Source organism: Rattus norvegicus, chromosome 1 (genome assembly GCF_036323735.1).
Source record: "Rattus norvegicus strain BN/NHsdMcwi chromosome 1, GRCr8, whole genome shotgun sequence".
In the NCBI taxonomy this organism is placed as follows: Eukaryota; Metazoa; Chordata; class Mammalia; order Rodentia; family Muridae; genus Rattus; species Rattus norvegicus.
Genome location: NC_086019.1, coordinates 86,401,644 through 86,428,208, shown reverse-complemented (window position 1 = coordinate 86,428,208; position 26,565 = coordinate 86,401,644). Strand labels below are relative to the sequence as shown.

Here is a 26,565-nt window from a genome sequence, read left to right as displayed (position 1 = left end):
CAATTGAGTCCTGTATGTACACTGAGCCATCTTGTTGGCCATGAACAGGGAAAGTTGACAAGGACCATACATACATGGAGGTCAGAGAACAGCTTTTGGAAATTCTCTCCTTCTACTGTGTTTGTCCCAGGGATTGAACTTAGGTTTTTAGGTACAGCATCAAGTGCTTTTGACTCATAGTGCAATCTTTCCAGCTCATCCCACCTCACCCTCTTTTTTTCTTTTTGATGAAACAGGTTTTCTCTTATGTAATTCTGGCTGTCTGCAACTTGCTATGTAGACCAGGGTGGCCTTAAACTCAGACCTGCCTGCCTCTGCCTCCTGAGTGCTGGAATTAAAGGTGTGTGCAGTCACACACCACACCTCCCCCTTTTTTTTCTTGATCTAGGGACTCGCTATGTACACTAGATCAAAGAGACGTGCCTGCTTTTGCCTCCCCAGTGTTTGTATTAAAGGTATATCACCTTCAGCTGCTCCTGATCATCTTGACTACTTCCTGTGTGCTAGGGTTCAGGCATAGCCCACCATGCCCAGCATTTAGGTTTCTGAGAATTGGTCTCAGGTCCTCATGCATGCTAGACACTCTGCCAACTGAGCTATATCGCCAACCTTTCATATGCCTTGTATTTGAGATTGTCCTCTCTAACCTACTCCTCCAGTCAAACTGAATAAAACCTAACAAAAGCAACCTAAAAACATAGCTTCTCTAGGTCTGTTTACGTCTTGATACATAGCTTAGAGATTTCTTTTTTTCCAACAAGTCTTCCCTCACATGCAGAGAGAAGTGCCTTATTTCATATGCTGCGTGCCCTTCAGTACTTAAACTTACTCTTCTGTCTTCCAGTGGCTTGTTTGTCTTTTCCATGTCAGACTCTTTGGTCAGGGCCTTCCATCATTGTTTCTCCAGGACCATAACCCAGGAGTCTAGGCATCGTCAGTAATCAGGAAATGCTGGTGGAACAAATACATTGTACAACAGAAGCAAGATTCCTGCCCACACCTCAGGCTCTGCTCACAGTTTCCTTCATATCCTGGACATATGGATGGCTGTGGTCTCTGCATCCATGTGTGCTGAAGAGAGCCACAGCTCTGCCAGAGAAGGAAGTGTGGCTCTGTAAAGGGGAGAAATAGTTTATGTGTAGGCTTCCTTGAATTTCAAGCTCTCTGGGCTCCTATTTGAAGAAATGTTTTGTTTTTAAAACTCTGCTTAGTTATGCGGCATGATCTTTTCTTGTACTGTTTAAATCTATAGCTCACTTTACTATAATAGATAATGTGTGTGTTATTTTAAACCTGTTACTTAGTAAACTAGTCAATAATAGCTAAATAGAATGTAGTCAAGTGTGGTGGCACATGCCTGTAATTCCTGCATTGAAGAGGTTGAAGCAGGGAAATGACTGAATTTGAGGCTAATCTGAGCTATACAGTAAGTTCCGGGCCACCTATCCCGGCTACATGGTAAGACCCTGGCTCCTTCTACTCCAGTCTTCAAGTTTCAGTCTTTGTTAGATATGACCAAAAATGCCCACCCCCAAAAACCAAAAACTGAAACAGATTCAGAGCAAAGGTGATAAGGAGAATTCTGGAGTGCTCTTGGGCTGTATCCTGAATTTGGCTTGTCTATTTTCTGCAGAGTGTGGATCTGTAGCTTTCATCAAATCCTCAAAGGAATTGATGACCCAAAAAGCTTGCAGCCATTGGTTCAAAGTAATGCTGAGCCTCATGGCCTCGTTTTGTCTCTTGCTGTACAGTTGAAATGGAGTGCTGTGTTTTTCTGATGCTCGTTTGGAGAGGTCCTTAGTGCAAAAGAACTCTGCTATTGAGATTGTAAGAGAGGAAATGTGTAAGTTCTTTTTGAAAGTTTGTTAATTTGGTTCTGAAACCTTTGTCTCTTCTTTGATTGTTGTTCTAGTGTTGGGGCAGCAGAGACTGGAGGATCCCAGGTGCTCACTAGCTGGCCAGTCTAGGGAAATTGGTGAGCTCCAGCTTCAGTGAGAAACCCTGTCTCAAAATATAAAGTGGAAAAAAAAAAAAGTGGAGAACAGTTGAGATAGACATTTATTATTGCCCTTCGGCATGTGCGTGCACACACGCGCGCACACGCACACACCAGCATGTGCATGCTTGACCACATGTACTCAAAAAAAAATTACTGAGCCATTCGGAGGAAAGAATAATGTACTTAAAGAGAATGGGAACATAGATATTGTTAGAAACAGTGGCTTAAGCATTTTTATACATGGGTCTTTTTTCTTACATGATGTGGCTAGGATGAAGGTCTCTGATTCAGGGCTTCTGAAATTTTTTGTGTATGCACAGATTTGGATCAGATTGTTTACACGGGTACCAAGGTGTCTTAAGATTAAGAATTGGTTAAGAGCCAGGTAGTGGTGGCACAGGCCTTTAGTCCCAGCACTCAGGAAGTGAATCTGTGAGTTCAAGGCCAGCCTGGTCTATAGAGTGAGTTCTGGAACAGTCACAACTACACAGAGAAACCCTGTCTTGAAAAATCAAAACACAAAAACCAACCAAACAACAATGGATCTGGGGAGATGATGCAAGTAAAGACGCCTGTTCTTCCAGAGGCCTGGGTTTGATTCCTAGCAGCCACACGGCAGCTCACAGCCATCCATCCATAACTCCTTTTTTTTTTAAATGTTTATTTATTTATGATATATAAGTACACTGTAGCTGTCTCCAGACACACCAGAAGAGGGCATCAGATCTCATTACAGATGATTGTGAGCCACCATGTGGTTGCTGGGAGTTGAACTCAGGACCTCTGGAAGAGCAGTCAGTGCTCTTAACCACTGAGCCATCTCTCTAGCCCTCATCCATAACTCTTTAAGAATTAGTTCATTTGGCCTATTGGATAGAGTGGAGCTATAATAGACCTTTTACCCTGAAGTTGTGTATTTAATACAGTGTTACTAGAGAACTTTTCCTAGTTGAAAAAAACATATTGAAGGCATAGAAACCTTGAAAAGTTTTACATGCTCTTTTCTTGTTTGGTGTGTGGAAGGTGTCAGTGAGAGAAGTGGGAAGGAGAGGCTGTCAGGAGGAAATGAGGAACTTTCCGAAGATTTCCCTCCCTAGCTCCTCCAGCTGGGAATTCCCTCTGAACTTTCCAGCTACACTGGACCACTTGCTTTCAATTCACCGTGCTTTTAGACTGTGTCAGCTTATGAGTTCCTCTCCTGATTTGGAGTTGGTACTTATAGAAGATTTTGGAACTTTATTGAACGAAAAAGAATGTTGCATATGAAGGGAGTACTTAATTTCAGAGTCAAAGTGACTGAAAATGCAAAAGATTATCTGGCACCCATTTGAACTCTGAAGAGAGCTTAGGAAACCTCTTAAGACTAGAGAATGTAGATACTAGAAAGGCCCTGGCTAGAGTGTGTTGCTTCTGGGCTGGGGTTATCTTCAAGAATTTGGGCTTAGGTGCTGCTACTGGCTACTCCTATACCACCAGGATGCATGGCTTCTGTTCAGTGGATAGCTTGGGTCAAGTCATGTTTTCCAGCCCTGAAATTCTGCAGTTAGGATTTGGTGAACTGGAGAAGGGACTTCAGCCCTGCTTTGAGTTATTTTAAAGAGCATGTGAGGAAACAAAGATGAAAATGTATGCGTCCTTGTTACAAATGTGTCTCTTCTTGCCTTTCTTAGTCCATAATTTAATCAGGTGAAGATTGTTTGAAGTTAGATAGAAGCTTAATACCAATAGAGCATGAACTGAGGGTGTCAGGGCTTAGACAGAGATGAGGACTTAAATCCTTACTAGGAAGTGAATTCCTTGACTGATTTGGTGTAGAATTGTAATACCATATTCACCATGCATAAGCAATTTGAGAGAAGTGTGTTCACTTATGAAAATTTTGGAGGGCCTTTTTACTAGGTTTTACTGGGTTTTTTCTTTCTCCATTTTTCTCCTGTTTATTTTAAGATAATGGACTGCCTCTTGTTACTAAATAGTTTGAGTCGATGAAGACTGCATCTTGGGGAAAGGCAGACTTATTATGCTGGAGCTTTGCTTTTTTGGGGGGGGACGGGACGGACGGACCATATATCCAGGTTGTCTTCTAAGTAGTTCCAGTGTTTTTATTAGACTGATTTTTTAAAAAAGATTTATTTATTTTATTTATGTGACTACACTACTGCTCTCTTTAGACCCACCAAAGAGGACATTGATTCCCATAATAAATGGTTGTGAACCACCATGTGGTTGCTGGGAATTGAACTCAGGATCTCTGGAAGAGCAGTCATTGCTCTTAACCGCTGAGCATATCTCCAGCCCTGATTTTTTTTTTTTTTAATTAGCTGAAAAATGATTGATTTTTGTTAGTGCTGGGGATAGAATCCAGGGCTTGGGCATGCATGGTAGGTGACACTCTTCAGCCAAGGATGAGTTATCCTTAAGCCTACTCCTTCTAGTTCTGAAAACAGGTCAAGTGATGCAGTCAGGGTGCAGTCTGTTGCGTGTGGATTTTAAGGGAAACTTCATGGACATACAACATGAAAGCTGGAAGATGCAGTCACCTTCCTTCCTTCTTTCTCTAGTTTTAGGCCTTGTATCTAAAGATGACCTTGATCATCCTCCCTTCTCTATCTCTCAAATGTTGAAATGCAGGCATGTACCACCAAGCCCAGTTTCTCTGGCATTGGGGGTGAAACCTAAGGCTTCTTGCTTGTGTGCTAGGCTGGCATTCTGCCAATTAAGTTGCATCCCTAACCCCCATGGCTTCCTATAAAGAGAGATTCCCAGGACAGCTTTTGTACATGGAGCCCTGCTGCAAGATTTGTTAAGTAGCTCTGATTTATGAGTTAAAATGGCTCATTTGATTTATATGCTCTGAATGGTTTTACTTTCCCCTTTGAACCTTGAAATGAAATGGCCTTTACTCACAGTCTGGTCCTATTCTAACAAGGACCTCTTAGGCCAGCAGTGAAGCCCAGGCCCTTACTCCTGCTGTCCCCTGTTCAGTGTCTTATTTTGCTGTTTCCTGAGTAGCTGTTTTCCAGAGCAAGCTAATTGAAAGAGACTTCCACCTCCTCCTCTCTTTTTACCATACTACTTTCAATTTCTTTAAATTCAAGGCTGGTTCTCTTCTAGTATTTAACTGTATCACTCTTCTCTGAGGGGCCAAACTCATAGTAAGACTGTAAAGACATACTTTGTCTGGAGCTTTCAATGTTATCTCTAAAATAGTACTGTTATATAATCAAGGTTGGAGAGGGTTAGTTGTTTTTTGTTTTTTGGGTTTTTGTTTTTGTTTTTGTTTTTAAAGAGATATTCCTTTGCCTCTTAAAAAAGAGGTGTGAATAAAACCCAACTTTTCTCCAGTAGGATAAGGAAAACTGAGGATAAATTAAGGGGAAAAACCATTATGATACTACCCCTTTCATGGTTTGGAAAGTAGAGAATGGGGCTTCTTCACAGCTGAAACCCTCAGATAACTGAAATAATTCTAACTCTAAAATATTTTTTAACATTTATTTATTTTATTGTGCTTGTTGGACGCAGGGGGTAAGGGTGGAGCTATGCTTCATAGCACATATGTGGAGTTCAGAGGACAACCTGCAGAGTTTTCTTCCCTCCTACCGTGTGGGCTCTGAGGATCAAACTCAGATCAATCTTGGAAGCATCACTTGTATTCACAGAGCCATCTTGCCAGCCCTCAGTTAATTCTTACTACTGAAATAGAAAGTCCATTCCCCCTTCATTCTCACTTAGGACAGGGTCTCTGTGGTTAACTGTGGAAGAAATTCTGAGTTTACACCCATAATTCCAGTACTCAAGAAGGAAGCAGCTGAGGCAGGTGAAGTACCTGGAATTGGAGGCAGCTTTGGTTACATAAGTTCTTGGCCAGTCTAGGTTTTCCAATGAGATTGTGCCTCAAGTAAAACAAAAACAAGCAAACAAACAAGAAGAATGGTAACTGGAAAAGAAATTGTGTTTCTTTTATGAAGCTAGGTACTCAGTAGGTGTACAATGAAGAAGACATGGATTGAATGACCTCTTCCAGGCCTCAGTGTTCTCACATGTAGAATGAAGAGATAACTGCCCTTCCTTCCTGGAGCACTTAGTAATACTTTGAGCAGTATAAAGTACATTGTGGGGAACAGGTTATTAAAATTGTGGGTTTAGGCAGATAAGACCTTGTTCCCCATAGTGGAGAGCTTTGCCAAATGACCAAGGGGCTTCTGGTAGTGGAGCCTTTTATGTTTCCAGAAAGCCATGATGCTCTCATTCACTCATCTGTGGAATAGAGGAAGGGTATGGTTGAACTACTTGTATGTGTTTTAGAGGTCTCCAGCTGGGGCTCAGTTATCAGGAATGAGGCACTTAATACCTTTAAGATACTTTTGTTCTCTGTCAGATGAGGACGGCAATGCCTGTTTTTCTTGGTTATTGTGGAGGATTCTATAAAGTCATAGGTGCTTGAGCTACGTCACAGCATGGCCCTTTTTATTTAGTGCTACACCTGACTTAGGAGGGAACATTTAGACAGATTGTGTTGAAGTCAGTTCTGAGACATCTTGTGTTCTTTCTCTTGCCCATTTCTTGGGCAGTGAAAAAAACCTCACATTGGCACAGGACTCCTGCTCTGTCCCCAAGAGGCCCTTAACAAATCTCAAGCAAGTGGTGACCCTTCTATAAAGGAGTGGCTAAATTACTGACATTTAATTTATTGAGAGATGTTTTCTGTGAGGCAGTCATATGTCATTGTCAGAATGAAGCATCCAGTAACTTCCCCTTTGGCAGAAGTTACATTCTCTGAAAGGACTTTCTATCCAGTTTTGTTTTGTTTTTTAAGATTTATTTATTATATACACTGTAGCTGTCCTCAGACACACCAGAAGAGGGCATCAGATCTCATTACAGATGGTTGCGAGCCACCATGTGGTTGCTGGGATTTGAACTCAGGACCTCTGGAAGAGCGGTCAGGGCTCTTAACCGCTGAGCCATTTCTCCAGCCCTCTACCCAGTTCTTAAAGTTGGTACCTGTGGTAGTGTTTCCTCTGGTTCTTTGTTAGAGGTGATGATGGAGCTGCTATAGTGTTGAAGCGTTTGTCTACTGGGAGTTATTATCAATGTATAAATATGAAACTGGGCATAGCAGTGCATGCCTGTGGCTCCCAATCTGTACAGACACTTGATTCAGTTGTAGAGACACTTGCATTTGCTTCTGTTTTGAAAGAATGGCTAGAGCACAGGTGACGTTGTACTCTTATACCCTCAGTACCTGGGAGGTTGAGGCAGAGAGTTTGAAACAAATCTGGACTATATAGCAACTACCAGGCCAGCCAGAGCTACAGAGGAAGGTTCTGACTCAGAAAACAAAGTTAGAACAAAGGAACTATGTCAACACCCATAACTGACCCCCTCTTACTTCAGACAGCCTGGAAAGCACCAAGAGGCAAGCATCATGTTCTCTAAGGTGTCCATCTCATGAAGCATTTCTTTCTCATGGAAAATGGAGCCTGCAGGTGTCTGATGAAGGGCCATTAGTATGAGGTTAGTAGTTACAAAATTTGTGGCTAGTTTGCTGGTATTCTGGTTTTTGTTTTGAATTTTTTTTTTGTTTGTTTGTATGCTGCTTTATTGTATGCTACAGCCAGTGTATATAAAACAGTTAAACCTTGTGAAACAGAGATCCATGAAAATCCAGAGAGGTAGATGTTAAGGACTGACGAGTAGAAGATTATGTGTATGGCACGTGTTAAAGAGAAGCTTCTGTACAGACTTCAAACTTAGTGACTTCGAACTTAGTTCTCGTGAATATTCACTGGTTCATGAAAAGTAGTTTGAGAAACCTCGAGATATATGACTACAAAAAGGAGCAGACTTTCTGGGGTCTGAAGGGATTTGTACTTGAAGACACTCCAGTCAGCAGAGGGTCATGTTGAGCATTCTGCAGACAGAACTGTTTCAAGTCTGCAGCTGCCTGGGAAACCTTCACACGGTTAAGCCCGGCCTCCAGCCGGAGTTGCTGAACCACCTTCTTCATGGCGGCGACGCTAGAAGAACCCGACATGGCGCTCAGGACAGCCGGGCCCTGAATTTTTTGTGTATGGTTATTTTTATACATTTAATGTCTGTGTACCACGTGTATACTTCGTGTCCCTGAAGGCCAGAAGAGGGCATCAGATCCTGTAGAACTGGAATTATAGATGGTTGTAAGCCATTGTGTAAGTGCTCAGAACTGAACTCAGGTCCTCTGCAAGAGTAGCTGATGCCCTTAACCATTGAGCGTCTCTCTAGCCCAAACTACTGGTTTCTGTTTGGCCTTTTCCTTAAAAACCTCCAGTAGCTTTGTCTTGGCTTATGGAAATACCTGAAAGTAAATTTGGAGTAAGGCTTAAGGACACCGTGTGATCTCTGAGCAGGTTGTAAACACAGGCTTTCAGGAGTCAGACTTTCAGGATCTGCTTCAGATCCACACAGTTCTCAGTCCTTCCTGAGACAGTGGCAGTTTGCTCTAGAATACAGTTTCAGACTAGCTCTTCAGCCAGGCTGAAGTTGCAGGCCCTTAGGGATGAAGACATAGCCTTCATAGGAGGCTTCAGTAAGGAAGGAGTGAAAGTCCCTACACTGTGTATAACCCTCTTGCTGGATACCCCTACCACCCTGTGTTCCCTCACAGGGCTCAACACAGGTAAGTTGTTGGGAGTTTTTTCAAACTTTGAGTTCATACAGACTAGTGTGTAAGTAGCTAAGTATAGAGTGACTCTGGTTCTAAGAAACAATTGGAATGTAGCCACATTTTGGTGAGTGAAGAGTATCCTTTACTGAATGCTGTGAATGAGATGTCTTCAAAATGTTTTAAAGCAGTCACTAGGCAGGCAACTTACAAATGCTGAGAGCCAGGGTGAATAGAGGTGTGCACCTGTGATCCCAGCACTTAGGCAGGGGAGCCAGGAAGATCAAAAGATCAGTCTTGGCTACCTAGGAAGTAAGAAAAAAAAAAAAAGTAAAAAAACCCAACACCTTGTCTGTGCTGAGTGAGACATGTGAAAAAGACATGTGAGGAAACAATCTCTTCCTTATCTACAGCTGAGTTAGCCCTGGAGATACGCTGTGTCATCTGCTGTTTTAAACGGCAACAAGAACTGGAACTGCCATCCATTCTTGTACTCAGCTATATTTGGGAAGCCAAGGGAGGTGGAGTGAGAGTTTACAGGGAGGCCCTGTCTCAAAATAACAAAAAAAAAACAAAAACAAAAAACCAACAACCCAGCTAAACCTAGGCTTTAATATTAATTTATTTCTTTGTTTGTGGGGGTTGGGCTAGTGCCACAGCACATATGTGGAGGACTGAGAACTACTTCCTGGAGTTCTCTGGTCCTAGGGATGGAACTCAGGTCATCAGCCTTTTCAAGGGGCACCTTCACCCACTGAGCCTTCTCACCATCGCTAACCTAGCAACTTAATGGTTACATTCAGGGCCTTCATTGGAATATCCCTAGAGAGAAATTTTCTGCAGTTGCCTTCTGGGATACCCAAAATAATCATTGTTGAAAACTCTATATTGTACTTTTATATTCAATTATACTACTTAATACTTCTGGGTTTATTTCATTTTTATTATTTGGTTTGTTTGTTTGTTTGTTTGAAACAAAGTTTCTCTATGTAGCCCTGGCTACCCTGGTACTGGCTTTGTAGACTAGGGTGTTCTTGAATTCAGAGAGGTATAAACCATTACACCCAGTAGCTGCTGTTATTTCTCTATTCTCATCTCTCATCATTACTGTCCAAGCAGGAAAGTAGAAACAGCTGTAGATAATATGGACATAAAAGTGTGTGTGTGTGTGTGTGTGTGTGTGTGTGTGTGTGTGTGTAAATATAAATATAAATATTAAAAAAACAGCACAAGGGTAGGGAGCCTGCTGTCAAGGTCATAGTCCGCTTTGCTGCTGCTGGGGCCTGTGTTGAGCATTTGTCTACATTCCTCCACACTGTTTCACTGTCCTTACTGCTGGAGACAGACCAGCTATGTAGTCATCTCCTTGCCATCAGTTTCCATCAACCATTGGCAAGACCTAATTGGAGCCAAGTGGGAGAGAAATATAGGAAATGTAATTTGTAGGCTTCCAGTTCCATTCTCAACTATACAAGCAGGTGTGGGTTATGAATGCTGTGGATTGGTGGTTCTCAACCTGTGGGTTGTGACCCCTTTGGCAAACCTCACAAATATTTACATTATGAATCATACCAGTAGCAAAATTACAGTTATGAAGTAGCAACGAAAATAATTTTATGGTTGGGGTTACCACAGCGTGAAGAGCTGTATTAAAGAGACTCAGCCTTAGGAAGGGTGAGAAGCACTGCTGTAGGTGCTGTGGTAGTGACTGTTGTGTGGTGGGGATGGGCAAGGGAAAGTGTCCCTCATGCTGAGGACACTACAACTGTGGAGCAGAGCTGCAGTGATTTACGCGGACTCTGTGGGGATGGAAGCAGAACTTCACAGCAGTCAGGGAGCAACTTAGTCGCCAGTGAAGGATAGTTGGAATAAGGTTGTGAAGGGACTTGTGGGACTGGCCAGTAGGTTGGTTGTTATGGACATCAATGTCCTGACCTAGGCAAATCAGGAGGGAGCATCACAGTAGGATGAGCTTTGAAGTGAAAGACAGAACTAGGGCTTGGTAATGGAGCTGAAGAAAATTACCAATTAGAAGTTTTTGGAATGAGTTTATGGAATGAGGCAAGTGATTAGCATAAATAATAAAAGAATGAAATCTTACTTCCTGTTTTGCTATGCAAGCTGAAAAAAAGGTTTTTTGTAAGACAAGCAAAAAACAGTTGGGCCTTTAATGCTAGCACCTGAGAGGCAGCCTGGTCTATATAGCATGTCCGAAGGTCCCAAGACAGCTGGAACTGATTAAAGAAATTTTTCCATAAGCAAAAGCAAACAAACTATGAAGGTGGAGCCCGCCTTTAATCCCATCACTCAGGAGGCAGAGGGAGGTGGATCTCTTGAGTTTGAGGACAGCCAGGGCTACACAGAAAGACCCTGTTTCAAACAAAACAAATTGAGACGGTCTTGTGTAGCCCAGGTTGCATTTGAACTTTTGATCTTCCATCTCCAGAGTACTGAAGATACTGTTTTTGCTTTGGTCTTTTGGGCTGGGGTTAAAAACCCAGAGGCCCGTTTTGTTTTGTTTTGGTTTTGGTTTTGTTTTTTAAGATATAAACTCACTCCATTTAGCAGATTATTTATTGAGCCAGGTACTGTGTGCCATGCTGAAGCTAAATGAGAGCTAGATGACTCTTCTGGAGTTAAGTGAGAAATAATTCTTGATATTAGGACCTCTATAGTTGCTCTGTCTTCTGCTGGAGTGTTCATCTGGCAGTCCTCCTACATTGTTACTTTCTCTCTGTCTGCTTGATGACTTCACTCTGAGCATTTACACTGAGACCTTTTCTCACCATTTTCCCCCTCAGACTTTATGTGCATTTGTGTACTTGTGTGCATGTCACAGAATACCTGTGGAGGTCAGAGAAAATTTTGTAGAAATTTGTTCTCTCCATGATGTGGACCCTGGGGAAGAACTCAGGTCATTTGGCCTGGTATCAAGGACTCTTAATCGATGAGATCTTTTGCTGACCTATGACCATCTTTTCTAACATTGCACTATTTCTCTCCTTTGCTTAAGCTCTTACCCTGTTTGGTACAACTTCTCTGAATTATGTCTATTTTGTATTGTTCACTTTTCTTTGCCAAATTCTGAGCTTCCTAAGGCAGACACTCTAAGCTTATTGCTGGTGTTTGTGCCTCATACCGAGTTGGCACTATTGGGTGTGCTTTATGGTCATTTTATCAAGTGGTTGGGTGGATGAATGAAGATAAGTAAATGAGTGCATCCTGGGAACTAAAGGGGAGGCCTCAGTAGCTGAAGTCTAATAAGGAAAAGGTAGATGTGAGACCACATAGAGCCATGCTAACAATTTAGGATTTGGGTTTAAGTATAAGAAGGAAGTTTAATCTGTGAGCAAGGTATTTACAAGATGAGATTTGTTCTTTAAAAAGTAACCTGTTGCTTTAGGGAGTTCGATATATAGAGAGCAAGAGCATAGAGTAGGCATGGGAGGGAACATGTGAGGGTACAGGATTCAGGTCAGCTCCCTCACAGCAAATATGTTGTCTCTCCTAGATGTTGACCATGACGTATCTGTCCATCCCTGGGAAGGGACTGATGGTTATCAGGCTGATTATAATGACATGCAGTTAGGTTTTTATTAGGTTAGCCACAGATCTCTAACTACCACTGTCCACAAATCTCGCTGACAGGGGAGAGCTGGCAAGGTAGCTTGGCTATGAAATGCCATTTAACTGGTTTTTATCTCTGTGTGCTTTCCCTCCCCACAGCAGGATTTGATGACCCAGCTAGTAAGAGTCCAGGCCTTGTTGACTACTTGCCAAGTACACTTCCATGAAAATGTTAATATTACCTTGCTCAGAGTTCTCTGTTGCTCACTCACAGTGAGTGGCTTTTTTTTTTTTTTGGTGTGTGTTTTTGTTTGTTTGTTTGTTTGTTTGTTTGTTTGTCTAAAGACAGGGTTTCTTTCTCTATGTGGTCCTGGCTGTCCTGGAACTCACTATGTAGACCAGGCTGGCCTCAGAGATCCCCTTGCCTCTGCCTCCTGAGTCCTGGGATTTAAGGGTGTGTGCCACCAGCATCTGGCCCCTGAATGGCTTTTTAAAGTCCACCTTTTGCATTGTTTGTTTGAGATAGGGTCTGGCTGTGCAGACAGACTAGACTCAGGCTCAGATGTGGACTCAGAGAGATCCACCTGCCTCTTCCTCCTGAGTGCTGGCATTAAAGATATATACAGCCACACTCAACATGATTCTGCTTTTTTTTTAGAAGCCTTCTCTTCTTTTTCTTTTTTTCTTTTCTTTTCTTTTCTTTTTCTTCGGAGCTGGGGACCGAACCCAGAGCTTTGAGCTTGCTAGGCAAGCGCTCTACCACTGAGCTAAATCCTCAACCCCTTAGAAGCCTTTTCTAATGTCTTTTGACTTTTCAAGTTTGGTAGCCTGTGATAGGAATATTTTGCCTTCTGACATGTTAGTTGGCAAAGTAATAGAGGCAATCCTTTGTGAAGGTCACTTTGAAAGAGTACTAGTTGGTACTTAACATTCTTGACATTCTTACAGAGTGGCACTGGTTTATAGATGTTAAATGAAGTTCTAAAAGTCAAACAACCTTTAATTAGAAGCTAGCAAATATAAAACTTTGCTGCAGACAAAAGTTGCACCTGTAGAGAGACTGAGGGAGCTGCTGTATGACGGGAAGTGCAAGAAGGCTGGGTCACTCTCAGGCCAGCTGCTCTCCATTGTCTGTTGTTCCCTGTAGGTCTAGTGTGAGTGGGCACCTACAGCTTCTGAGCCTAGTTGACTTTTGTGTGGGCCTGACATAGCTTTTGGTTCTCATAATTCAACTGAGTCGAGTTCATAAGAGTTGAGTTGCTCAAGTGTTTTGAACTCATAATCTTGGTGGAGTGCTTTGTCCCCAGTTTTGAAATGATCCACTAAGTGTGTGCCTGGGTTTGGAGGACAGAGAAGATTAGATGCCATCCTGTGTTGCTCTCTGCTTTATTCTCTGTCGCATCCCCAAAACACAAACCCCTACTAGTGCACAGCACACTGGAGGTACAGGTATGTGAGATCGCCCCTGGCTAGGTTTGTTTTAGAGGTGGAAGTTGCTTGTTTTGTTTGATTGGTTGGTCTTTGAGACAGGGTTTTCTGTGTAGTCCTGGCTTTCCTGGAACTCCCTCTGAAGACTAGGCTGGCTTCAAACTCACAGAGATCTGCCTGCCTCTGCCTCCCGAGTGCTGGGATTAAAGGCATGTACTGCCGGAGCCTGGCTGTGTTTATGTGGGTGCTGGGGAGCTGAATCGGGTACTAAGTCTTTTTACCCACTGAGCCATCTCCCCATCCTGAAGTGGTTTGCTTTTTATATTTTAAATACATCTGAAGAGTCTATAAGCCTACAGACTGACGAATTATTGTCAAATAACCCTTCCCCTCAACAAGCAGACACAGAGTCATCTTGTTCTGTATGTGATTCTTCTCTGGGCAGAAAAGTGTCTTCTGTTTTTCTTCTGTTTAGCTGAATGTAATCTATCATTCATAAAGGGAAGGATATCCTGCAAAAAGGTTAATGTATCTGATGCGGCATCTTGGTATAGACAAGTTGTATCCCACACCTTGCTAGTGAGGGTTAACAGCAGAGAGGTTTGTCAAGTTATAAGTGGCATTTTAAGCCCCAGACAGGCTTGCATGGAGGCTTTCCTAAGAGGCAATAGGGCAGAGTTGAGGTCTGAGAAGGAAGATACAAGTGGTCAGGAGCTGTGGGCCCCAAATCTTCCTTGAGTGGCATGGACTGTAGAAAATCACATTAGCCATGCTACCTGTTTTCTCATAATCTTAACATCACAGCTGCAGTGCCTGACTTTGTTCTTTAGGATCCTATGTCACAGGGCAAGACATAAGGTCAAAAGGGAAGCTCTGGATTTGTTGACAGTTGCAGTTCAGTTTCTTGCATGCAGCTCAGAAAGTTATGCATGTTCTCGATAATTTGGACCAGGAGAAGAGGTATTCTGAAAGGCAGCCAAATGCATGGGATCAAGGTGATTTCTTCCTGCAGATAGGTCAGCTGTTGTTGCAGAAGAGTGGGCTGGGTCTGTTTTCCTTCTTAGTCTGAGGGCTGCAGCAGTGATAAGACGTGACTCACTGATCTTCAAAAAAATTACAGGCCAAGCACTTTCTAAGGAATGGTAGCTGATAAGGAGGAATTAGTTACTATTCTGGTCTGTTATCCAAAGGAAATCAGGAAGCTAGCACTATATAGTCTCTTTACTAAATTCCTCACAGGAACACAACTGTTTTCTTATGTTTGGACTTTCCAACAAGACATATTTTACAGTTTAAAGTTGCTCTTGAAGTGTTGGAGGGCGAACAGGTACTGTATGAAACAGTATCTGCCTGTGGTAGAGACAGAGCTTGTTGCTGTAAATCAGCGGTGCTGGCCGGCCTCCAACTCAGGATCCGCTTTAGCCTCCCTCAACTTCAGCAAGAGTGCACCACCAAGCCTTCCCTGAACTATTTCCTCCCCTCCACCTCACCCTTCACTTCCAAATCATACTGCTTCTAGGATTTTGGTTGACCTCTCCCACTCTGGCTAGGCACAGTATGGCCCCAGAACTGAAGTGACTTCTGGGACTGCCTCTTCTCTTGGTCAACTTCCGGACCTTACTGGCTGCCAGCCCTCTGCCATGTGGGGGTTTTCAGTTAGAGACTGCAGACTTGTTCTTCAGCAGTCCTCTTTAGTTAATCTTGAGAAGAATCTTAGGAATCTTTTCAGATCAACCCCATTTCTTCAGATTTTGCTTCTTATTTTTCTGCCCTTTACCCTCAGCCCACTCCCTTGACAGAGAGCCATAGGGTCATTGATTTAAGTATGGGAAGGAAATTACGGCCTTGAGCACAGGCAGAAAGAATCTGGCTCCCAGCACTTCCTGTGAGCCACCACTAAATTACATAGCCAAGGCCTGACAAGGCTTTTCAAAGGAGCGACCCACACCGCCACCGCCACCGTGTCAGTGATTCCATCGAAGGCAGTTGTTTGTACACAGCACTTGTTAAAAGCAGGTTGGACTTGGTCTTTACATGGGAAGCGGATTCCCATGAGGGTGAGAACAAGGGAGAGAGGGAGCAGGAAGGTGCCCTTCTTCACTCCAGAGCTGCCCTGCTGTGTTTGTGCAAGCACGCTCAGAGCCTTGGCTCCTTAGAGAGTGAAGGCTGGCACCCTTGTGCACCAGGGCTCTGGCTAAACTGATACTTCTTCCTCTGTCTCAGTTTTACTTGTCTGGATAAACTTCTAGGAGAAGAAAGAGGGGAAAGAATTTGAGGGAATCATGGCAACTTGTTTGACTTTACCTTTAGGCAGAGTCTTGGGAATTAGGCTGCTAGATGTCTGAATATTTAGTGTTTTGTTTCAAAAAAGGAAAATCATAGAACCTTAAGAGCGAGTGTGCATGTGTTCTGAGGCAGGTCTCCAGGAGCCTAGCCTGACCTCTGGGGTTATATGCTGAAGCATGGCCTTGAGCTTCTTTTCCTCCTGGAATCTAGGATTATAGGTGTGTGCTACTATGTCCAGACAGTTTATTTGGGGGTTGAATCTAGGGTTTAGTGCATACTAGCCAAGCACTCTGCCAACTGAACTATGTCCCCAACCCTCTTCCTCCCTCCTTCCTTCCCACTCATTCATCCATCTGGCTATGTAGCCTAGGCCTCCCAAGCGCTAAGTGTTAGAGTTACAGATATGTACCACAGTGCCTGGATCTTGATATCTAAGCCAGGTTGACCTGGAAAACACATAGTTCTACCTCCCCCATCTCCAGAGTGCTAGGATTAAAGGTGTACACCACAACTGGCAACATTTTTTTAAATGTGGAATCCCAGCATATAAAAGCAGACTAAGCTAGAATGTTCTCTTGAGGCTGAGAGTCCTGTTGTGCCACCTCTCGAGCCTGAAGAACTTCCAGTTACATCCTTGACTCCCAAAGCACGACTTCTGCACTTGCAGCAGTGAAGATTAGTGTCACCTGTTTGCCATGACCCTAGCAGGAGGACAAGGGTCAAGAATATGATAAAGTGGCCTATTAGAGTCCCAGATGTGCTTGCTAGCTGTGTAAACTTCGTTTGCATGTCTCCTAGAAAATTATATAAAAGTGTATAAAGCTTACACGTGAAGTCTGAAAGTATGTATGCCTCTACGGTCTGGCTCAGAGAGGGAACCCAAAATGGACTTTTTATGTTATGAAAGATAATACTTAAGTCCTAGCGCCGTGTCCTGACTCATCCCATCCTGTCCGTCTGTCCATCTGTCCGTCCATTGTCCCCTACCCCAGAGTGCGTGCTTGTGTGTGTGTGTGTGTGTGTGTGTGTGTGTGTGTGTGATGCACATTCCTTGGTGCATGTGTGACAGAGTTGGCTGTTTCCATCGTGTGAGTTCTAGGAATGGCACTCATACTGCCAGGCCTAGGCATAGCAGTAGGTGTCAATCTAGCTGGCCCGGTGTTTTTCTGTTCTTGCCAATAATAAACCAGCTTCTTTTTCTCAGACAGCCCAGTTTATTTGGGGCTGGGATTGCAGCTTGGATTGTACAGTGTGTGTCTAGCATGCACAAGGCTATGATTTTGGGTCCTAGCATCAATAAAGGCACAGTTGAATATACTTGTAAACCCCAGAACTCAGGAGGATCAGCTGTTTCATCCCCAGCCTCCTGTTGGCCACCACAGTATGAGACCTTGCCTTACTTAAATGAGGAAAAAAAAATGGCTTTTTAGATGCAATTTTCTGCAGAAGAACAAAGAGCAAAGCCCCAGTTTAGCAGATTTTGAGATAAGATTAAGCCTAAGGCACAGTTTGTGCAGATTCCAGTCATTTGTTCATCTCTTTTACCACAGTTGTGTGGGTTTTGTTTTGTTTTGTTTCATTTAATTCATGATGCTGTTTTTAACTTCATTTTAAACAAGACAGGCATGTACATAATTTTGGGGACCAGAAAATAGCCAAGATGAATATGAGCATTGGTTTTGACTGTATAAACTTAAATTAGTTCATAAGTCCAACTGTTCCCTGTTAAAGTGCTGGGTGTAGAAGTAAACTTTGCTCTAACTTGTGATTTTTGTCTTTACCCCTTCAGTTCAGGCATCTTAGATAAAGTAAAAGCCACCCCCACCCCCACCCCCAAATGTTATGCATTTGATATAAGTTACCTTACTTGCACAATAGCCCATTTTAGGACTGGCAAATTATGGAATAATGCAAACGAACAGTGAGGAATAATTAGAGATAATGGGCTGAAATCCTAATTGTCAGGTTGAAATGCTTTCAGGGGAATAGTAAGGTTTATTGCTAGACTTTAAATGAGGCTAGCGTGTTCTTCACAGGCAACAGCAATGTGTATGTCTTCTGCACTGTGCATAATCTTCTTGCATTTTCAGAAACATGAAGAATACTCATTGCATTTTTTGTCAGACAGGGTCTCTCTCCTGGAGTCAGCTTGAGATCATTTTGCCTCGACTCCCAAATGCTGGAGTAAAGAATCTTTTCCTAAAAAGAGCGTTGTCCTTCCAAGAAATTAAAAAACCAACAAACAAAAACCTTACTAGATTTTTAAGTGTTTAAAAGCGAATGATGAGGCTGACACGGTAACTAAAGGTGCTGCCGCCAAGCTTGACGGCCTGACTTCCAGCCTGAGATCCACATGGTGGAAGGAGATGTCTCACGCCCACAAATTACTTTCTCAACAGCACATATGCATCATGGTATATATGTGGCCCCTCCCCCAAAAAATGTTATACAAAGTATTTTTTGTTTCACACTCTGGATAAAATTGGTCTTAATGTGAGGATAAGGTTCACTTGTTTTGTTTGTTTTTAATTTGGTAAGAATACCCAAGTGCACCGTGCCAATGTCTAGATAAGCTCTGTGATGCCTGACTTATTGAAATACATTCAAGTTTGAATTTACTTAAGTTTGCATTACCTTTCATGTGTAGTGCTTGTACAATATGTCCTAAATACTAGTTTTGTTTTTCTTACAATATGTCTGAGGAATATGAGAATCTACAGTCTTTGGGTCCTTGCACATGTGTCCACAAGGGCCTTCAGTACTGGGCAGTGCCTCGTGCCATTCACCCAGCCCTGCTTCCTTAGGAGCAGCATCCTCCCAAGTGGGTAGCTGAACACGCTACAGCTTCTGGGACTGTTATAGGATGCTGTCCAAGCATCACTAGAACCAGCAGTTCCTTAGAGTCAGTCCTAGGGAGAAGAGTACCTCTTGTTCCTAAGGGCTCTTCTTCTTACTCGGGTAGCCCCACTCTGTATAGACAGACACTTAGGAGTCATGGATTCTCTGTTATGTCCTTATGCACAACAGCTTTGATCAGTGTCCCATAGCAAGGTAGAGAAAGCCCCCACATTGAACTTGTGTGGCCCAGAGTTCTTGCTCTAAGCCCCTGTCAAGACAGTACCTGGGGCTGCTGCTTGGGCAGCATGCCTAATTTCAGTTTTACATGTCTACTTAATCCTGCCTGAAAGTGGACTCTACAATTGGTGTAGGGGGATGGGGGCAGGGATACAGACGTGCCTAGTGAGATACGCTGTATGTCCCATAATATAGTCAGGTGAAAGATGCAGGGCCAATGTAGCTTAGTGCAAGGCATGCCCTTTGTTCCCTCTCTAGCGCCACTGCTAGATACTGCTTGCAGCCTGTCGACCCTTTTACAGTCTTATATTCTCTCAGTCTAATTATAGCTTCCTTGGGACTTCACTGATATATCTTGGTACTACCATAAAGCATCCCGAGAATTTTTCTTCAACAACTTTTTATTAATTAATCTATTTAGGGGGAGGGTCTCACTGTGTAACTCTGACTGGCTCTTAAAATGTGTAGACAAGGCTGTCCTCGAAGAAACTTGCTGCCTCCTGGGGCCTAGGATTAGAGCTGTGTCTGCATTTTTTAATACATCCAGCAGAGCAGCTTTCTGGCAATGTAAACATGTCTCTGAATAATTTTGCTAACTTTACAAACTTTAGTAATCGAGCACAGTAAGCACATCTGAATCCATATCTTGGGAGACTGTGTGCCTACCCAAAAGTCAAACTTCCTTACTTCCTACTCTTGATTTTCCTTCCCAGTCCACATTTCTGTGAACTAGCATCCTAGGAGTCAGTCACTCGCCCTACCTTCCTTCCTTCCTTCCTTCCTTCCTTTCTTTCTTTCTTTCTTTCTTTCTTTCTTTCTTTCTTTCTTTCTTTCTTTCTTTCTGTATATAAGTGTTTTGCCTACATGTACCTGTACACACACACACACACACACACACACACACACACACACACACCCATGAGCATGTGTACCCACAGAGGGAGTCAGAAGAGGTCATCAGATTCCTTAGAAGTAGAGAAAGGTATCATTGTGAGACACCTCGTGGGTGCTAGGAACCATTACTCTGCAAAAGCAAGACATGCTCTTACTGAGACAATCTCTCAGGTACCCTCCCCACCCCACCCTCTTTAAGCAGAGCAAATAGCTTTACTAGGGAAAAGTGAGGGGCAAATAAACTTCTGAGAAGGAAAGGGGCACCAGGGGAAGAATACTCTTTTTTCTGTGGTTTGAGATAGGATGTTATGTATCAGGGCTGGCCTCAATATATAGCCCAGGATGACTGAACTCTTGACCCGTGTCCACTGTGCAAGAGCTGCCATGTGACTCCATTTCCAACTCAGCAAATCCCTTTTATGACATCAATTCTGAGAATACAGGAATAAATATAAACTTTTTTCTCACTATACTCTGACACCTCAATTCTAACATCAGAAATGTAGATCTTCCCACCTCCCTGTTCCACCCCCACCCCCATCAAGCAAACAGTTTGTTCTTCAGCAGACACCAGTGGGTCCCTCAGACTCAATGCAGCTCTAATATTATGTCCTCAGGGATCATGTCACCTCTCAGGTTTAGGGCTCAGTCTATCAAGATTCTTCCCCCCACTTCTCATGTAAGTCCTGGTGTTCTATTTTACTGTACTCTGATTGTACACCAGTCTACCCACAGCCTCTTTCTTTGTTCATTTGCTAGTGTGGTCCACAAAGCATACAGATGAGGTGTGGAGAGGGCAGGGTGAATTGGAAGGGATGCAGAGTGGCCACATGCTTACCCTTCTTGAGCTTCAGTGTTGTCAGCTATATAAAGCTAGCTGAACCCTCTTTGGTTTTATGGAGCTTCAGTGGGTAGCCACAGTTAATTAGATCATTGGCTGTTTGTGTTCAACTCTGTAGAGCTGCAGCTTCAAGACCACTCTAATCCTGCCCTGCCTCACATCCCCCATGAGCTGCCTCCCTTTCAAAGTCATCAGCATATAACTACAGTGACGATTCCAAAGATTTTAGAAGTGAGCCAGGAGACAGGAATAAAATCAGATACGTATTTTATAACATAGTAGGCAGGTAATCCAGAGAGAGATAGTGAACCAACTTCTGATTTTGTCTTTACTTTTGTCTTATACTTTGATCAGTTAAGCTGGCTAGAATTCTGAAGCTGCCTGGTTCCAGCTGCTGAGGATAAAGTTTAAGGAATTGCTTTTGCTGAAACAGCCCCCTTCATTGATCATGGGAATCTGATTCTGTCCTCTGAGTAATTTGGCTTCAACATGTTGCTTTACGACCAGTTTGTAGAGTTTGGCTGGCCTCAGAACTTGAGGATCATGTTAGGTGTGGGCTGACTGGGAAGGTAAGAGCATCATTGTAGTCTTGTCACCAACCCTGGAACTCAGGGTCTTTTTACCAGGACTCAGGAAAGCAAATGGAGAGGGGCTGTTGGCACATATTGTGAACAGAGCATCAGATCTTTGGTAAGTGCTCTTTAAAAAACTAACTTCAGGCCAGAGTATTTTCAAAACCAGACATCTGACTTTCCAGTTCTTGATTGAAAGCCTTGCCATCCCTGATGCTTTGCTGGTTGGGCTTTCTGAAGTTTGCAGAGGGAATAGCATGGCTTAGAGTATTCATGCACAATGACCAAAACCAGCCTGTCTGACAAGCCTGTTTCCAGGCCAGACAAGTAACACTTAGCTTAGTCTTCCTACAGATCCAGAGGATCCATTTCAAAGATTCTCTGAATCATAAGCCCTGTATAGGTTCCCTAGCTGTGAGAACCTTTCCATCCCACAGGAGGGAGGAGTCAGATCTGTAGCCTGTATGAGAGGCAGCAGCCAACAGGGCTCTCTGCTGCCTACCAGACTCTTTTCTTCTTTTGTAAACCCATGGTTTCCACACAACACACCCAGATACTATTATTTCAGTTTGTATTGGGTTGAAAGGTAGAATTATAGTTGCCATGCTCAAGTAGGATTTTCTTTTACCTGAGTTGATTAATTCATTAGAATATGGTAATTTGTTGGGTAAAGAGTTTAGGTGGCAATATTACCAAGAGCAATATGAGACAAAAGGTAAGGCCTACTAAAAATGAGCCCTTGATTAGCACTCCATCCATTGACTGAGGCGACATATGCTTATAATAGCAGTCAGTAATTCTGGATTATTTCAAGGCCATTCTCAGTTACATTGCCACTTTGAGTCCAGTTTGAGACCCTGTCTCAAAAAGTAAATCAACAAGGGAGGCAGACGTCATTTAAATTTTTTATTTTAGTTTTTTCTTTTTTCAAAAAATTTTATTTTGCACCTATGAGTGTTTTGCATACATGTATGTCTGTGCACCATGTGTGTTTGTGCCTGGTGCCTGCAGAGGTCAGAGAGAGGAGATCCCTAAAATCGGGGTTAGAGATAGATGGTTGTGAGCTGCCACGTGGGTGCTGGAAACTGAACCCAAGTCCTCTCTGCAAGACCATTAAGTGCTCTTAACTGCTGAGCCTCTGTCCAGTCACCGCATTTCCTTATTCAGGACATTGACTTTACATTGTAGCTAAGTGTTAGATTGGGCTGATGGATAGATCATTTCTCAATTCTGAAGATTAGAGTGTCATAAAAATTGTTTCTGGGACTCTGCAGAAAAGGGAGAAGTTAGTGTAACAGAGGCCACCCAGTGGGACCTTTGTTTTGTACAGTCCTGGGGGCTGTTGGCATATTGATTTTTTTTTTTTTTGACAAGTCATTTGGTAAGGCACTCATAGTAAGCAAGTGAGTAGAATTAAAGGTATTACTTAAAATCCCCTTATAATTCTGATTCCCAGAAACAAGGCACCCTCCTTATCTCTTTCAGGTTCAAAAGATTATCACATCTACTTAGTATGCCTGCCTGCTCTGCCTTTAAGTCAGTAGGTTTCGTGTGTGCATGACGACCTTGGACTGGTACTCCTGTTTTTTCATCTCTAGTTTCCCTCTATTCCAAATGAAAAGCAAAAACTACAGATCTTACCTTACTGCCTAATGCTGTGAAAATGAAAGCATTTGGGCTTTTAAAAAGTTTTTCTTGAGTTAAATTCAGCAGTTCAGTAGAGCAGAGAATAGTGTTCTTTTTGTTTTCTTTTCAATGACTTTTTTAAAAAATTTATTACATTATTTGTCAATTTCAATACATTCCATATTATACTTTGATCATTTTTACCCCATTGTCTACTTTCATTTCTCTCCAACTCCTGTTTGAAACCCCTAACCCCTTTCCTATTTTTTGTTTACTTAGGGTTGTTTGCATGACCATGGGTTGGAAATTATTTACTGGAGCATGCCATACACTACTGAAGAAACTGATTCTATCCCACCAACCAATAACTGCTAATAGTTCCTCAGAGAAGGGTGGTATCTGCCCCTTCTGATTTTTTGTTTTTAGTTATTGTGTGTTTTACCTGCACGTATGTGTACCATGTGCATGTGTGCCTGGTTTCTTTGGAGACCAGAAGAAAGTGTCAGATCCCCTGAAAGAGTTACAGACCATTTTGAGTTGCTCTATGGGTTCTAAAAATAGAACCCAGGTCCTTTAGAACAGCAGATGCTCTTAATCACAGCCATCTCTCCAGCCCCAAGGTTTTGGGGATGTTATTTGTTTAAGATAGTGCCTTCTATAACCCTGCTGCCTGAACTTGCTTTGCAGCCCAGCCTGGGTCTTGAATACCAACAGTCCTCCTGACTCTACCTTCTGGGGGTTAGGATTACTGACTGCCATTGAGGGCTGTTGTTTTAATGGTATTGCAGTTCGAACCCATGGCCTTTCATGCTAGGCAAATACTCTAGCCCTGAGATGTAGCCCACTTTTTTTATTTTTTTATTTTTTTGGAGCCAGGGTCTAAGTTGCCCAAGCAATCCCTGAACTCGTGTTTCTGCTTAGTCTCCTGAGTACTGGGGTCATAGATGTGCACTGTGACACCTGGTTTGTGCTCTCTGCTTTTTTTTTTTTTTTCTTCCTTCAAGGGACAAGGAATGTTCCCCCTGTATATATATCTTTCTTCTGTTGGCTTCTCTGCAGCTGAATTACAGATATTTTACTGGCTGATCATGATTGACACCTTTGAAACACTCAGAAACCGAGGTTGAAGAGGTTTAGGGAGATGCCTTTCCATTGTGCTGCTTACATGTGTTTTCATTCTTTACCTGACTGGGATGAAGGAAAACAACAGTAGCAAGTATTGTGTATTGAGTAACAGCCCATGAAATGATTTGTTCCCAGCCGTAGTTTGTGGCATTTGGAGGTTGTTACATATTTTCCTTTTCTTTTTTTTTTTTTTTTCCCCTTCGGAAATGGGGACCAAACCCAGGCCATTGAGCTAAATCCCCAACCCCGTTGTTACATATTCTCTTATTTGGACATTATAATTTTGATTATGCCTAGAGGTTAGAATTCTGTGTCTTGTGGATCATTGGAGACCAGAGCTCAGAAGCATATGTTACTATGGGTGATGTGTGTGGAGGGGACTATTTGTCAGGGAATACACCTCCAGGTACAGCCCCTGGGCAGTAGTAAGAAGTCCATGTATTTTTGGGTCACAGTGGCATTTCTGGTGCTGCCTTGGAAATGGTGCAGCTTCCTACTCTGGGTGATGGGTAAAAATGTCCTTGTGGAGAAGATGCTTTAGTTCAGAGTCAGTGCTACACATACCAGACACAATTCTAGACATTCTATAACAAGGTCTGTAGAGCACACATGTGTTTGCATGATTTTTACAGCAGCACAACACCTGTGATAAAGAGTTGAACATACTCCTGAAGGGTCCTCCTCTCCAAGGTAGTTGACTTGACTCCTCACAAGATGTTAAGCTTTTAGGCTTTGTATTTTGTTGGTTTTCCTAGTCTCAGTAGTTCTACAGAATTCAGTGATACAAGGAGTTACTGTTTTTAACCTGTTTTTTAAATACATCTTGTGTTTATTTGTTTTTATTGTTTGAAATGGGTTATGTGGCTAAGGGTAACCAGGAATTCGCAGCAGTCTACTGCCTCAGCCTCCTGGATACTGAGGTTTCAAGAATGAGCCATCACAGCAGGTCGGGTTAATTTTATTTACTCTTACATTTAGTTTATTTGTATGAAAGTGCACTATATGCATGCTAGGGAGTTACTGGTGGTTGTGAGCCATCGTGTGGATGTTAAGAATTGAACACAGGTCCTCTGCAAGAACAGAAAGCATTTTATCTGCTGAGTCATCTTTCGAGCCCCTGGGTTAGTTTTAGAGGTTTGTCTTTCCCCTGTTGTCACTCTCCATTGTTGAAAGGACTAGTATAGAAAACACTAGGATAGACATTCAATCTTGTCCCTTAGTTGTCCATTAAGGATTTGTTTGAGGACACTGGACATCATGAAGTCTTGGACACACCTTCCTTGTTCTCTCTGCTCTCTTTATGATCTTGTGATCATTAAGTTTAATGGCTCAGCTAAATTTTTTTTTTTGCCACCTCTTTGAAAAGTTGAACGTGTATGTGGGCAGGCACTTAAAGTTACTTCCTCTAAACTAAGTGTTTGAGACATCTTTAGATTTATAACCAGCTTTGTTTACTGTGTAATTCAGTCCAATTGAGGAACTAGTAAAACTGCACTATCCAGACATCAAAGCTGAGAGTGCAGTTACACTAAGGAACTTATTAGGTTTCTAATAAGTGGAAGTTAGCAGGTGTTCAAAAATTAACTATTTCGTGAAAAAAAATTAACTATTTCCGTGCCACCTGATTCTCGTGTTTTGGTAACATTTTTGGCTGTGAACATAATTTGGAATTTAAAAACATATATATGTAGGGGGAACATTCCTTGTCCCTTGAAGGAAGGAAAAAAAAAAAAAGCAGGAGCATTCAGACATAGTGGCATATAACATTCAGAAGGCTAAGCAGGAGTTGGAGTTCAAGGCCAGCCTGGGTTACATAGTGAGACCTTGTCTCAAAATGACAGCAAAACTACATACATATTAGTGGCTGTTCCCTTCAAGGTTGGCTGTTCTTTTCATTTCAGCTTTCTGCAGCTAAGACCATCCTGCCATTTGAAAATTATGACTAAGCAAGGATTGAACAGATGATGGTGCATTTTTACTTCAAATTTTATGCAGTCTTTTGTTGCTTCGTTGTCCTCTAAGGTTTCTGGGAAGGAATGTGTTATTAGATCCATTGTACAGTACAGAATGCTGAGTCATAGATTGCCAGTTGCATACTACGGTCACTTCAAGGAGAACCCTGTTGCTAAGTATGTTTCAAGATAGGTAAGTTTGAGATCTTGTGACCCCTGTCCCTTGGGGAGAGCACCCTAGTCTTTTGGGACTTCATCAGTAGTACTTCCCGACTCTGTCACCAATTAAAACAAACTGTAAACTGTGTGTACTAGAGATCCCAGTGCCAAGCTTGCTGATCTTTGCATAGATAGCTCTTTCCTGCCCTGTGGTGTTAGAGGGAGGTAAATACAATTAAGATTTTTACAAGCAGCTCTTCAGTTAGTTTGTATGGCAGCCGTTCAGGGAAGTGGAGGCGGAAGTTTTCTCTTAGGTGCCCTGCTTGTTCCTGCTGACTTCTGCAGCCTTCCTTGAAGCTTGTCATGAAGTAGTTTTTACATATAACACCTTAGGT

General features: G+C 42.6%; 1 protein-coding gene and 1 pseudogene across 5 annotated transcripts in view; one reads left to right on the top strand and one right to left on the bottom strand.

Annotated features, from left to right (window-relative positions):
* The window catches only part of Arhgap35 (Rho GTPase activating protein 35), a 116,849-nt gene that overhangs the window by 19,206 nt on the left and 71,078 nt on the right, over positions 1–26,565 (top strand). For 2 of the 5 annotated variants that reach the window (XM_063288062.1, XM_063288066.1), the window contains exon 3: positions 25,961–26,204. The exons of 2 other annotated variants lie outside the window; for them this stretch is intronic. The gene's annotated coding sequence lies outside the window, so the exon portion shown is untranslated. Of the gene's footprint in view, positions 1–7,399; positions 7,520–25,960; positions 26,205–26,565 lie in introns of all 5 variants that reach the window. One more of the 5 variants, XM_008758919.3, reaches the window with a different exon arrangement.
* On the bottom strand, positions 7,576–8,060 carry Gng5-ps3 (G protein subunit gamma 5, pseudogene 3; annotated as a pseudogene).